Raw genomic sequence first — 14,346 nt, forward strand, 5'->3', positions numbered from 1 at the left:
AAACAGAAACCGAAAACAGAAACAGAAACCGAAAACCGAGAGCAGAACCCGAGCAGCGGCGACAACAACGACAACGCGCGTGGGGTTTCCTTAGGCCCCCAAAAGCTGCTACCGCTGCTGCTGCTGCTGCTGATACTGCTGCTGCTGCTGCTGCTGCTACTGCTGCAGTTGTTGTTGCTGCTGCTGCTGCTGCAGTTGCAATTTTGCTAACTGCCATTTGCCATTTGCTCTTGGCTCTTGTCCGTTGGCTTCTAACGGCTTCGTCAAGTGCACAGCTCTGCAAGCGCTCTCTCAACTGGCTGCACACGCTCTCACGCTGTCGTTCAGCTTTGGCTCTCTCTGCTTTGGCTGCGCTGCTTGCATCATAGACTCTGCTCTGCCCTCGACGTCACATCACCCGCACCGTCGAAAGCTCCCACTGACCCGACACTTGTCAACTTTTGCAGTGCTCTGTTGCTTAATCAAATGTTGCCGTCATCTCTGCTCCCCTCCCTTCCTCTCTCTCTCTCTCTCTCTCTCTCGCTCTCTCAAAGTATTCCTATCTCTTTCTATGTATTTTTTCAGTGTTGGGCGCGAGTCAACCAACTTTGGAAGGTCATGTGGACTTAGTGCAGCCGAAATATCCTTGGATGATATTGGAAATACACACACACACACATATATATATACATATATATACATATTAAACTCTTTGTGTGTGTGTGTGTGTGTTTTTATGCTGGCCCAGAAGTCGCCTGGGATCCGAGCCAATTGAGCCAGCTTTTTACTCTTATTGTTGTTGTTGTTGTTGTTGTTGTTAATGCTCTTGTTGTTTGGCACCTATTTGTTGTCATAGATACACACACACACACACACACACACACCAATGCAATATGAGCAACAAAAATTTGAAACTTCTCGCAACCTTTTGCACAAAACTCGAATTCTTGTAATTTTCATTTGTTTGCTTTTTCTTATCAAAGTTGAAATCCTTTCTGATTCTATTTTCGATTTTATAAAAGAAATATATATATATATATATATATATATATATATAAGCTTTAGGAACTGGCATTTCAGAACTTGGAATTTTGGGAAAAGCAGTTTTGAGGAGCAGAAAATATGCTTCTGGCTCTCAAAATCAGAAACTGATTCAATGGACTTCAATTTAGTTACTAACTATATGCTCTAATAATGCAAATAATATGTTAAAATATATCTTATATGGAGCAAGATTGAATGTTAGAATATTGACAAATATATAGCTTATCTATATTCTAGAATCTATGTATGTAAGGTTTCTTGTTTAAATTTAGATAAGGATATTCTTTATATATACATATATATATAACATAGATTTTATGTTGAACTATAGATAAAGATTATCTTTATAAGATAATGTTCTAAAATCGATATTATTATCTATTATGCATCTAATATGATTAAAGATCTTATGTTCAAATATAGTCACAGATATTCTTGATCTATATTCAGTATATATCCTTCACGAATACAGATTTCTTGTTCTAAAACCTATATTCTTCATTTTTAGATTTTATGTTAAAATATTGATAAAAATGATCAGAAATTACTCGAAATTATTAATTACTCGAAATCGATCGATTTGAGTTTCAAGATATATTTAACAATATTATTTTCGTATTATTATTATTATATTATTATTGTGCTCTTATTAAAGTTTGTCGTCTATAAATTCTTTTTAGCTCCTGGCATAATAATATATTTAAGAATATTCAATATATATATATAATATATATATATTAAGCTGTCAACTATTAAACTTTAGTTTATCTGTTCGTAGTAATTAATTAAATTAAGCTAACAAATATATCCTGCAGCTCAAATCGAATGTTGTTAACAAAGTTTTGTGTTGACAAATATTTTTGCTCTTGACTAATTAGATCTATTGTAAAATGGGAGCGCGTGTGAGGGCGAGAGCGGGTGAGCAAGGGAGATGGAGAGAGGGCAGAGAGATAATAGAAATATTTGCATACTCTATAAAAATGCGCACAAGTTGCAGTTGCACTCTAATTGCCAGTCATGAGGTTCAACAACTTTCACACAAAAATCCTTGAACGCCATTTGCATAAAAAGCCCCCAAGCAGCACCAGCTGAACAACAACAACAGCAACAACAACAACAGCAACAACAATACAAGGCAGAACAACAACAACAACAACAACAACAACAACAACAACAACAACAACAACGACGACTGCAAAAACAACAAGATTACGTATACGCCACGTATTGCGACAGACGCCGACGGGCTAAACGGGCGGTGAGGTGTGTGTGTGTGTGTGTGTGTGTGTGTGTGTGACTGTGTGTGTGTCGAGGCAGGTCGCGACGCCGCTTTGTAGAATGTGGTAGAAAACAACAACAACAACAACAACAGCAGCAAGAAAACTATTGAGTGCTGTCTTAACGGCACATTCGCGTTTGCTATTGTTGTTGTTGTTGTTGTTGTTGTTGTTGCCCAAATGCGTTCAAAATTGCCTTTTGGGCCATTTTGTGGCTCTAAACGAATGTCAAGTGGAAAAGCATCAAAGCACAGAAGTGCGAATAGAAACGGACGTAGGGGGATCGGGAGGGGAGGGGGGGGGATTGAACAGGGGTGCGGGCAGCAGTCCATAAGCAAATCGAAAACGAAATTCAAACTGAAGTTTGAGAGAGGGAGTGCGAGTGGGAGTGAGAAAGAGAGAGAGGGAGAGAGAGCGGGAGAGCGGGAGGGAGTCGCAAAGTGTTTGCGAATTTTGTGGTAAAGTGCAAAATGCTGACACTTGATGATTGTTGTTGTTGTTGTTGTTGTTGCTGCTCTTGTTGTTGTTGTTATTGCAGTTGTTATTATTTTTGTTTTTGTGAGGCATTCGCGTAATATTTCTGGGTCATAGATATTTGTACACATAGAGGTACGACGAGCCGCTGACACTTAGCGTATACATAAATATTATTGCTTATATATGTTCCATATATGTATATGGAAAAAAAACAACAACAAGGTACAGTGAAGCCCAAGCATCTGAAGTGCAGTGTACACAGCGCATTTTAGCTAATTACAGCGAAAATTTCTATGCCTTGTTTTCACACTTAGTTGAATAGGGAAATTTTCGATCAATCCCAAAAGATATTTTGGGCGAAACGTGCAGAGATATTCAAAACAAAGCGCCATATTTTAAAGCTTTATAATATTTTTAATATTGTACACAAGAACCCGCATAGCAAGTTTGGTGTCTCCAGCTCCCATAATCCTCAAGCTATGCGTAGGAGATCATGTCACTATTAATATAATCGATATTGTCCTCGATAGATGCGTAAGAAATTATGTCCCTATCGATATAATCCTCGATATAATCGATATATTCGTCGAGATGAGCGTAAGAAACCATGTCATCAATATAATCGATATTTATCGAAGTATGCGCAAGAAATCATGTCACTATCGATATATTCCTCTATACAATCGATATAATGCTTGTGCTAGGCGTAAGAAATAACGTTCCTATCTATATAATCGATATAATGCCTAAGAAATCTTGTCACTGATTCACAAGATTCTGCTGTCTATAGAAATACATATATATTGGGCATTTCAAGAGTCTAGATTGTGTTGTGCCGAGATTGACGTCTGCTTACAGACGAATCATGAATATATATATATACATTATGGTTTTCTTCTGCCTGAGCACACAAATATTATACACTTCAAGCCAGTTACCCCAGTGATCTCAGGAACTGGCAGAGCTAGAGCTAACAAATTTGGTTGGTGTATTAAAATAAATATAAATAATATTATAATAATAAATAGTTTATCAACATGTTATTAAAGCTCAAGATTTGACACAGCTCGAGAATTGTGAGTCGCAACTCAGCACTTGGGTAAAATTTGTATATTTAACGAATAGCATTAAATATATCCAAAAATATGACTTATTTTTGTTACTTTACTGACCTTATAAAACGAAAGTCCAACGCTGCAAAAGAAATGCCTGCGTCATTCCCTCTATGAACTGCAATTAGAAGAGAATTAATTATTAATTAATTACTGGGAATAAACAAAATAAATAAAAATTGTGTAATTTATGGATTTCAATTGTATAGTCAACATATATTTGATGATATCTTCCGGTAAAAATATCTGTAATCTGTATCTGTAATAGATACATATATATAGATATAGATCTGTAATCTATATAGCTCTATATGCATATACATATATGTATATATCAAGCAGCCTCTAGTCCATATGCTCGATCATTGCATAAGATTTCTTTTTTGTTGGATATTCTATCTGGGCTGGGAAATATTTGTTACGCTTCGTATTTGGGTGACCATTTTAGCTGCGAGCTGTTCCATATTCTTATCTCCGATTTCCAGATCGGAGAGGGGCTGGGGCAGCGGCTGGGTTTCTTAGGTAGAGCTGACAGCTATCAAGTTACCCTATGCTCGGGTTCTTGCTCTTGTTGTTGTTGTTGTTGTTGTTGTTTCTGCTGTTGCGCTTTTCCAAATTCGAATTCGAATTCTCGTTTGGCTTTTCTTCATTTTTTTTAGGTCAATTTTGACAGTTGCGTCGACAGTCGGCACACTAAATGACAGCAGCTAGTGGCAGGAGCTACAACAACAACAATGTGCATTCTGTACAGATCAGTTGCCCCCCGCGCCCCGTCTGCTGTCCACGCAGCGAACATCATCTTCATCTCAACTCATCTCATCAGCATTGACAGGCGACGGGCGTTGGGCCAAGAACTTGAAACTGTCATTGTGTGTGTGTGTGTGTGCGTATGTGTGTGTGTGGGTGGGCAACTGGCAGCAGCTAATGTCAGAAAGGTGTGCGGCACTGTATGCGACTCTTGAATAGATCGACTTATCACAAAGCAACGAAAAACACCTCGACCGATATGCAAGCCAGTTGCCTACACTGAAAGAAATAACTCAAATATGTAAGGGGAGAAATAAAGTATTATAGATCTGATCTAAAGCTAATCACACAGTTAGCTTTAAACATAGCTAGCTTAATGCTTAAATATAAATGCAATAATTATATATCATATATCAATAATATATGTAGATTCCCTAGGGCTGGGGCAGGTAGATCTGTATATTCCAATATATTTAAGATGTTTTTTTGCACCTGAAGGCCACATAACAAATTTACGAACATTTGCTCGGACAGTTCCCGAGTTCGTTGGGTACAAAGACACTTATAAGGTGGGAAGCTATGAAGGAACGACTGCTGAGTAGTGTGAGTATATTAATGTGCTCCAAATATTGTTATAAAATTATATATTATATTTATATTTGGATGATATTCTCATAACATATATATATATGTATGTATATGCATGTTGAGTTCTTAAAGATCTATAAAAGCTTACAAAGGAGTATATGGTATTTTTTTTATATAAATTTGCAGCTAGTTTAGTTGGGTAAATTTTGTGCAGTGTATGAGCTTGTGGCACATGTGTAGGGCGTTATTTATGTTTGCTAGTGACCTATATTCACACACACGCACACACACATGCACGCCCAAAGAACCAGAGAGCGAGGCAAAGAGAGAGAGAGAAAGATTGATAGAGAGAGAGGGACGACACGGCAAAGAAAGTACAAAAAGAGAGATAAACAATGGGCAGCAATAATTATCAAAAGGTAAGCATAAATGTACCGAAACGATTTACGCAGTGTTTAAGGAGCAGACACCGCCCGCCCCCCCAGCCACCCTCTAGCCCAACAGCCAGCGATCGCCATAAGCTATGCGTGTTATCTGTGCGTGTGTGTGCACCTTCAACACATCCCTGGACGCGTATCAAGTTGAAGGTTTATTTTTGTTTACAATCATATTCGAACAATGTACAAAAACAACAACAATAAACACCACAACAACAACAACAACAACAACAGCAGCTGAGTCGCAAGCACAAACAACTACCCCAACATACGTATACCCCGCGAGTGTATCCCAATGCGAGCAGCCCGCTCGCACACCCCCCGACTGCTGTTCCCCTCACCAGAGCATTCCCCCTTCTATGGTGGCCCGCCCTCTGCTCCCCATGGCACGCCCACACATCCAACAAGTAGGTCGCCGTCGTCATCGTCAACGTTTCGAAATAGAGGAAAAGAATTTGTTGTTGTTGTTTTAGTTATTCTATTTTCTATTTAGATTTTCTTCTTTTTCTACTTTTTTCTACTTTTTTTTTGGTAAGTATTTATCTTATCGGCAGTCATCGAGTTCAAGTTTTTTTCTTTTAGAATACCCTGGAATTATGAGAGAGGAAAACAGGCTCGACTGATCCTCTGTCATATGGCTCTGGCATACGTACTTGACATATGTATATTCCAACTGATCGAACAGAAAATATCCTGTAGTTATTGAAAAAGTAAGCAGACTCAACTGATCCTCCAGCATATAAATGGCAGATACTTGTTATGCACAAGTTATTCCTTCTCAAGCTATTCCTTCTACATCATTAACAGGCAATCGATTTGCTTACAGGGTATTTGTAGCTCGGTTACTTTTACAGAAAGCAGAAGAAAAACAAGCTTGGATTACTTAAGAACTGGCTGCAGGGTATTTGCTTGTCGAGCATACTCAGCTGGCGCATGCATACCTGTTTACAGGGTATTGCTTAGTCGTCAATTTTAGCATACTTTTTCTTTCTAGGTGTGCGCTCGCCTCTAGAGAGCATCTGCCAGTCGAGCTCTGTTTGGGTCTACCTTATACTGCAGCTTTCTTAGTAATTAAGCATAGGGTATACGATTAGTCGGTCACTTTCTCTTCTGCAGTATTCTTAGTTGTTTTCTGCTTTCTTCTTTGGCTTTCTTCGGCTGCTAAAAAGCCAACAAAATTTTAAACAGAATTCTTTTCGTTAACAATTTGTTTGTCTCAATCCCTCGCTCTCACTCTCACTCGCACTCTCTCCTTCTCTCGCTCTCTTTCTCGCTAGCTCTTGCGCCGACTGCTTTTGTGTATTTGTTCATATTCCACGCACCCGGCATAAAGCAACAACAACAACAACAATAACAACAAACAAGCTCGCGGCCGCAGCGCCCGCCGCACGCCCTACACGCTGCCACGCCTACGTCAAGCGCTGGCCGCGTGCGGATATGCCCCGCGTAGGGCATGCCGCCCAAAAATGAAATACATATTATATTTTTCACGAGAGAGATACCGAAATACCAAAAAAAAAAATAAAATATAAGTAAATAAATAAAAAATATAAGAAACCATTTGAAATCTAGGTCAAAGTATTTTACGCATATGCTTGCCCCTCTCTGCCGCTCCCTCTTCCTCTCTCTCACTCTATCGCGCAATCTATCCTGCCCTCTCCCTCGCTCTCACTCTCACTTTATTTGTCTTTCTTTCAGCTTAAAGAACAACGAGCTGTGGCAAACAAACAAACAAACAAACACACTTGCTATGTGATCTAACTTAAGATCCTTTGTTTTACTTTGCGCTCCATATTCCGACTCATATATACTATATATGTATATACATATAGAGTATATAGCGCTCACATAGATATTAATCAAGTGTCAAAATTGGCCCACAAAACTACATAGTTGACACGGTAATTCAAATAATACACACTCACTCATTATAGTTAAAATGATTATCGGATCTGTTCCCGTTTTCACATTTGTATAGATAGATAGACGGGGTATACAAAGCCAAAAATTCGACTTGTAGCGTCTATATCTATATCTATATCTATATCTATATCTATATCTATATCTATATCTATATCTATATCTATATCTATATCTATATCTATATCTATATCTATATCTATATCTATATCTATATCTATATCTATAATATCTATATCTATATCTATATCTATATCTATATCTATATCTATATCTATATCTATATCTATATCTATATCTATATCTATATCTATATCTATATCTATATCTATATCTATATCTATATCTATATCTATATCTATATCTATATCTATATCTATATCTATATCTATATCTATATCTATATCTATATCTATATCTATATCTATATCTATATCTATATCTATATCTATATCTATATCTATATCTATATCTATATCTATATCTATAGCGAGAGCGAGAGCTAGAGCTATACTCGAGTGATCTCAGCGAGATCTAGAGCGAGATGAGAGCAGAGCGAGGCTAGAGCGATATCTAGAGCCGATAGCGCGAGCGAAGAGCGTATATCGAGAGCTAGAGCGATAGCGAGGCGCTAGCGGAGAGCTAGAGCGAGAGCGATAGCCTAGAGTCGAGAGCGATAGCCAGAGCGAGAGCGAGAAATGCTAAGCGAGAGCTAGATGCGATATCGAGATCTATGATCTATATCTGATAGCAGAGAAGCGAGAGCTAGATCGAGATCGGATATAGATTCGAGAGCTCGAGCGTCGAATGCTATATCTTATCTATATCTATATCTATTATTCTATCTCTATATCTAATCTATATCTATATCTATATCTATATCTATATCTATATCTATATCTATCTCTAATCTCTATTTTATATCTATATCTATATATCTATATCTATATCCAACTCTATATCTATCCCAGTCTAAGCTTCTAATGGGTATTGAGCTTCATAATGCCTGGAAGTCTTGGACTTGGAGTTTTTTTCTAGCTTAATGCACTTTTATTGTGTATTATTCGTTCAAAAATATATTATCGCATTCATTTCGGAAGCGGCCGTGCTCTCATTCCAGAATTTATAGATTTTTAGATGTAAAAGCCAATCGTAACAAAAAAACAGTTAGCAAGAAATGTGCTCATGACGATTGATCGACTGGCAGGTTACCCTGTAGGCTAAGAAGACAGGAGATAGGACTAGGAGATACTTGGAACTTGACGAAAAGCTGGCGTTACAACGATTCTAGCATTCTTTTATGTACACTGTGCTTCCTCTTTTCTTTATATCCATGCATTCTTAATTAACATCGGTGTTTATAGTCCGATCGCTGTAAAATTTGTATGGCCTTAATGTGGCATACAAAAGGTTGTATATGCCAAAGAATCTATCTCTACAAGTTTGGGAAAGGGAAATACTATGGCCTCTGGCCACATATCAAGCTTGTTTCAGCTCTTAAGAACTTACAGTTACGTCTTACAATCGATATTTATCGATACGCTGAGATAGGAGATATCGGAAAATAGACATATGTTTTATGGTCTTGGGGATAGTTATTAATGGAAATGGAATATAAAACTCTGTGCGAGTACGAGTTATCGATAAATTTTTAATTTTTATGAACTAATCAAATCATTTTATTAAATTTTTATTTTAACTCTGTTAAAGCATTGCTTAAAAGATGAGAGCTGCTGTCTTAGATTTATTTTTGGGTCAGAGCCTAACATTACTCATTTCAAGCTACTTTCGAGCGATTACTGGGTATAGACAATAGTTGCTGCTGCTGCGATCGTCGATAATTTACGATCAAAAACAATTATACGATCATCGTCGAACGGCAATTGGCAATAGTTAAACGCGGCCCCGCAATGGATTTAGCCAGCGACCAACGTCGCGTATGCGCAATACTCAAGGATAACTGCTACGAGCGCTGCCGCTGTGACATATGCGACAAGAATGCGCCATAAAAACTAAATAAATAAAAAAAAAAAAAATAGATAAACAAACTGCAATTGAATGTCGGCGATCGAGCGGCGATCGTGGGAGAGGCGACTACGCGCGTGCAACAGACGATTTAGCGTCGACTAGGAGTAGGGTGGCCTGAGCGGGGAGGGGGAGGGGGGGGGGGCGTGGCGGGAGAGGGGGCTCGTTGACGTTGCGGGCCAGACTAATGCTAATGCAATTAACGGTATTTTATGCTAATTTCAACATTGAACTTAACATCGAATCGCACAGCCGCAGACACCGGACGTTCTAAAGACGCAGACGCAGACGCAGAGAATTTTAGAACGAGTTGTTCTTGTTGTTGTTGTTGTTGTTGTTGTAGCTGTTGACTGTTGATCGATCCGTCTGACAGTGGGAAATTGATATTTATGTAAAGAATGTAATGCGAAACAGTTATCAAAGCGAGCGACAAATACAAACTGTGCTCGTTTCTAAGAATACGTTTCTCAGCTTTTTATTTTCCTTTTCTATGAGGTCACACTGCTTGATACGGTCATAGGTACACACTGTTGGCAAAGTAAATAGGCTTTTACCTCAGTTGAAATTCAACATATATCTAGACATGTCACTTTTGTCCATCTGGCTGAAGGCGGCGATCTCAGACGCAAAAATTTGTTATATATTCTCGCCAGCGCCATGCGCAGCATATTCTGTAAGATTTAGTTTACGATATCTGCTGCCATTTACAAATTAACGATAAATATCGATTAAGAGACATAGTTTCTAAAGTGTGACTCGAGAAATATAAAAGCTAGGCACACCAAACTTGACAGTCTGTCTCTCGTTTAGCAGAGGTAGATTAAAGTTATTGCATTTTATTCAAATTATCGATAAATATCGATTAAGAGATATTATTACTGAAGCAGAACTCGAACAATTTTAGAGCTGGGCATACAAAAATTGACAATCAGTCGCTTAATAAGTAAATGCAGATTGAATAGGTTTCATTTTCTGGATACGAACCCCTGTTTCACACAAATTATCGATATATATCGATTAAGAGACATTGTTTATGAGCATAGCTCGAGGAATATAGGAGCTAAGCTTACAAAAATTGACAATCGGGCTCTCCTTTAGTAGACACAGATAAAATATATTTCATTTTCTGGCTATTTGGCACCTTTCCACCCGAAATGAATAAACATCCATATTTTTCAACACGGATAAGACAAAAATTTATATAGATTGTACTATAAACAACGAAGTTACTAAAAAACACCTTTTCCATCGTGTGGGCTTCAAGGAAGAAGCACAGCAACTTATCTAGAACACGTTTAAAGACAACCTCTTCCTTATGCCTATAACTAATCAGATCGAAATGTTGTGAGTTATGAAAAATAATGTAATATGTTCGCAAAGATTACTGCTGGGTGCGCAAATCTGTTGTATATGTTGTTGCTGGTTTGTGAACTTTGCATTTTGGCAAGGACAACAGAGGGAGAGAGCGAGAGAACGGCTGCTGGTGCGGACCGAGTTCGGGGCCGCGCACAGAATCCGTTCAAATTCATAGATTGAACTTGCACTTGGGCACAAACACACACACACACACACACGCACACACAGACAGCGAGACATTTGATGTGGCAGGCTGTGCCAACGGAGGCGGGCGCGGGCGGGCGTGCAGGGGCGCGCACACTTTGCAGCGCCGCAGGACGAGGACACAGAGCTAAAACGCTGGCGGTAGGTCAGGAGCAGCTGTGGCAGCTGCAAAGCTTTTTGCCCGCACTGACCTGCCGCACGTAGCCGCACATTGTCCGTGGCACGTACTGCGCAGGAGCTGCCACACAGTGTGTGCGTGTGTGTGTGTGTGCGTGTGTGTGTGTGTGTGTGTGTGTGTGTGTGTGTGTGTGTGTGTGTGTGTGTGTGTGTGTGTGTGTGTGTGTGTGTGTGTGTGTGCAGCTATTTCCAAGGCAACGTGCATGCAAAGTTCAATGTACCGCTGCACAGCGCGACGGCGAATCCAAGGACATTGATACGTGGGCAATAGCTGAGGCGAAAGCGTTGCATACAACGCGGCCCTGCCGCACGGCAGCCAAACGAATTGTTATGACTATGCGGAGCCACATAAACTGTGCCACACGCCAATGCAACCGAAAATGGCATTGACTAAATGAAAGGACGTCGAGCAATGCGCAGGCAAAGGCAGCTTGCGAGTTTTGTGTTCGCCAGTGGCAACATTCGCCCATTTGCTCAACAGGCTCAACAACATTAGTATGTTTACAAATGCATTCGACTCATTCGAACTCATAAATCATTTGAAGTACTCGTTGCAACACAAGATTCTCGTTCGATTCAATATTCCAGCAAATCCACTATTGTCGTTCATTTCTAGCAAATGTTGCGCCTGATACACATTTGTAAAACAAATGATTCGAATTGTTTCTATTAATTTCAAATGATGCAAATGAGATTGACAGAAGGAATGATTCACATATGTAATACAAATGATTCGAATAGTTTCTATTAACTCTAAATGATACAAATGATTGCAAATTGATTTGGTTTTTAGTGCACATGAGATTTGAGAATTGGAACGAAAGATTATAAATAGATTCATGAATATTCAAACTTCAATTGAATGCACACTCAAATTTATGCAAAGTTAAAGTCTTGCAAATAATTCAATATTTTGAAATGCACTCGAATCGTTCAGACAATCGATAGCCAGGTCCAACTGCTTAGTTAGTTCTGGCTTCAAGCAATTGTTTTGATTCATTTGAGAAGTGTTTGGGCATATAATGTTAGGTTAATAGTTTATAACTATTTCAGCTGCCTATTAGCAACAAGAACAACATTTTAACACCCAATACATTACAGGGTATTCTCTCGTCGAACATTTAAGTGTGTTCTTAATTGAATCATCCAGTTCGTTTTGTTGGTAAATATTTGTTTAGGCTTGAAGTTTTTCACTGATCTCTAATATATACTTTCTCTCTGTCACACTCGCTCGCTCTCCCTCTTTCCCACTCTCTCTCTTTCTCCCTCTGTCTCTAGCTATTCCTCTCTCTCTCTCTCTGTCTCTCTCTCTCTCTCTCATGGCTGCTCTGTCCATGCGTTTGGCATTTGAATTTGCGCAAAGGCAAACAAAAAAATTGTATTTATTTCTTGTTGATTATATTTATTTTTTCTCTGTATTTTATTTATTTTTGCCCCTGTAACGAGGTCTGTCAATGTGCAGGGGCGTGCAAAACTCAACCACCCACACACACACACCTACACACACACACACCTACACAGACACACACACACACATGCCTGATGATTGTCGTTTGAATTGCGTCGTGCGTTGAATTCAAGCGCCAAGTGAAAGTTATTCAATTGTTTATTATGATTATTGTTGCTATTACAATTACTATTACTTATGCTATTGTTGTTGCTGTTGTTGTTGTTGCTGTAGTTGTAACACTTCATTGTTGCTTTGCATTTGGCTTTGACAGCAGCTGCCAGCGTTCGTAGAGAATATTACGCATACGCCCCGTCATTTGGCGCCGCTTTATTGGCAAGTTCAAAGGCAACGATAAAACACACACACACACACACAGCTCACCCCTCTCTCTCTATCTTTCGCACAGCCCCTTCATTCCGAGCAACTCGCGTCGCCTGTGCCTCGCATTTTAAAAATGTTGTTATTGTTAAAGTACAAATGCAAAGCAAAAAACAAAAAAAAATACAAATAAATAGCAAAAAGAAAAACAGAAATAAAATAAAACTAAAACCTTTGTGCCGCACAAAATTTGCACTTTTTTCACTTTCTCCTTTTGTGCACGCTTTTGACATTTTAATTGCTTTTTGCCATTAAATGCAAAGCGAGAAAAGCGGCGGCTAGAGAACGGCGAGCAGCGACAGAGAGGCGGGAGAATCATTAGAGAGGCGGCACAAACCAAAAAAGAGAAGCCTAAAAAGGGAGAAGTTGTGTGGACAATAGCGAGAAGCTAGCGAGTTGAAAGAAGGCGCAGGGAGAAGAAAGAGAATATATAAAAACAGAAGCACAAAAGGAAAATCAACAGAGAAAGAGAGAAGCGACAGCAATAAAGAAGCAAAGGACAGACGAGAGAAGCGACAACAGGGTCAAGTCAGGCGCAAGCGAGAAGCGAAAGTGTCTACACAAAAAAGAGAAGCAAAAGAGGGGAGAGTAGCGACAGACGCAAGAGAATCTGCGGAAGTAAGAGAGAAGCGATATATGTGACGTAAGCGACAAAGGCAAGGAAGAAGCAAACGAGATAAGAGAAACGAGTGAGACAACTTTAAAATACGGAAGAAAGAAGCAAACTTAAGAAAAGGATAACAAGAAGTGCCAAAAGTGAGAAGGTATAGAGAAAGCATAGAAACAGAAACAAGGAGAAGGCAAAAAGGCAAGAGAGAAACATAAGGAAGTGTGAAGCAAAAAGAAAGACCGAAACGATTGAAGAACTTGAGAAGCAAGTCCGAGAGGAAAGCAAAAAGTATAAGAACAAACAACAAAGAAGCAAAAAAGTCGAGAAATGCCTCAACAGGGAGAAGTATTGAAGGAAGTTTCCCAAGTCAAAGTCGCAGCTGGGCAGGGCCAGGGCCAGTCACGTGTGTGTGTGTGTGTCGCGATCTATTGATGCGCCTCGTAACATTCTGATCTCAATTCGCCGATAAAGTTCACTGACTTGACGGAGGCGTGGCTCAGTGTATTTGCGGGACAAAAACAAAAAGCTCTCTATAACAAAAAAGAAACAGCGCAAATTGTGCGCA

Source organism: Drosophila novamexicana, unplaced genomic scaffold (assembly GCF_003285875.2).
Source record: "Drosophila novamexicana strain 15010-1031.04,08,12 unplaced genomic scaffold, DnovRS2.1 tig00001361-arrow-arrow-pilon, whole genome shotgun sequence".
NCBI classification, from domain to species: Eukaryota; Metazoa; Arthropoda; class Insecta; order Diptera; family Drosophilidae; genus Drosophila; species Drosophila novamexicana.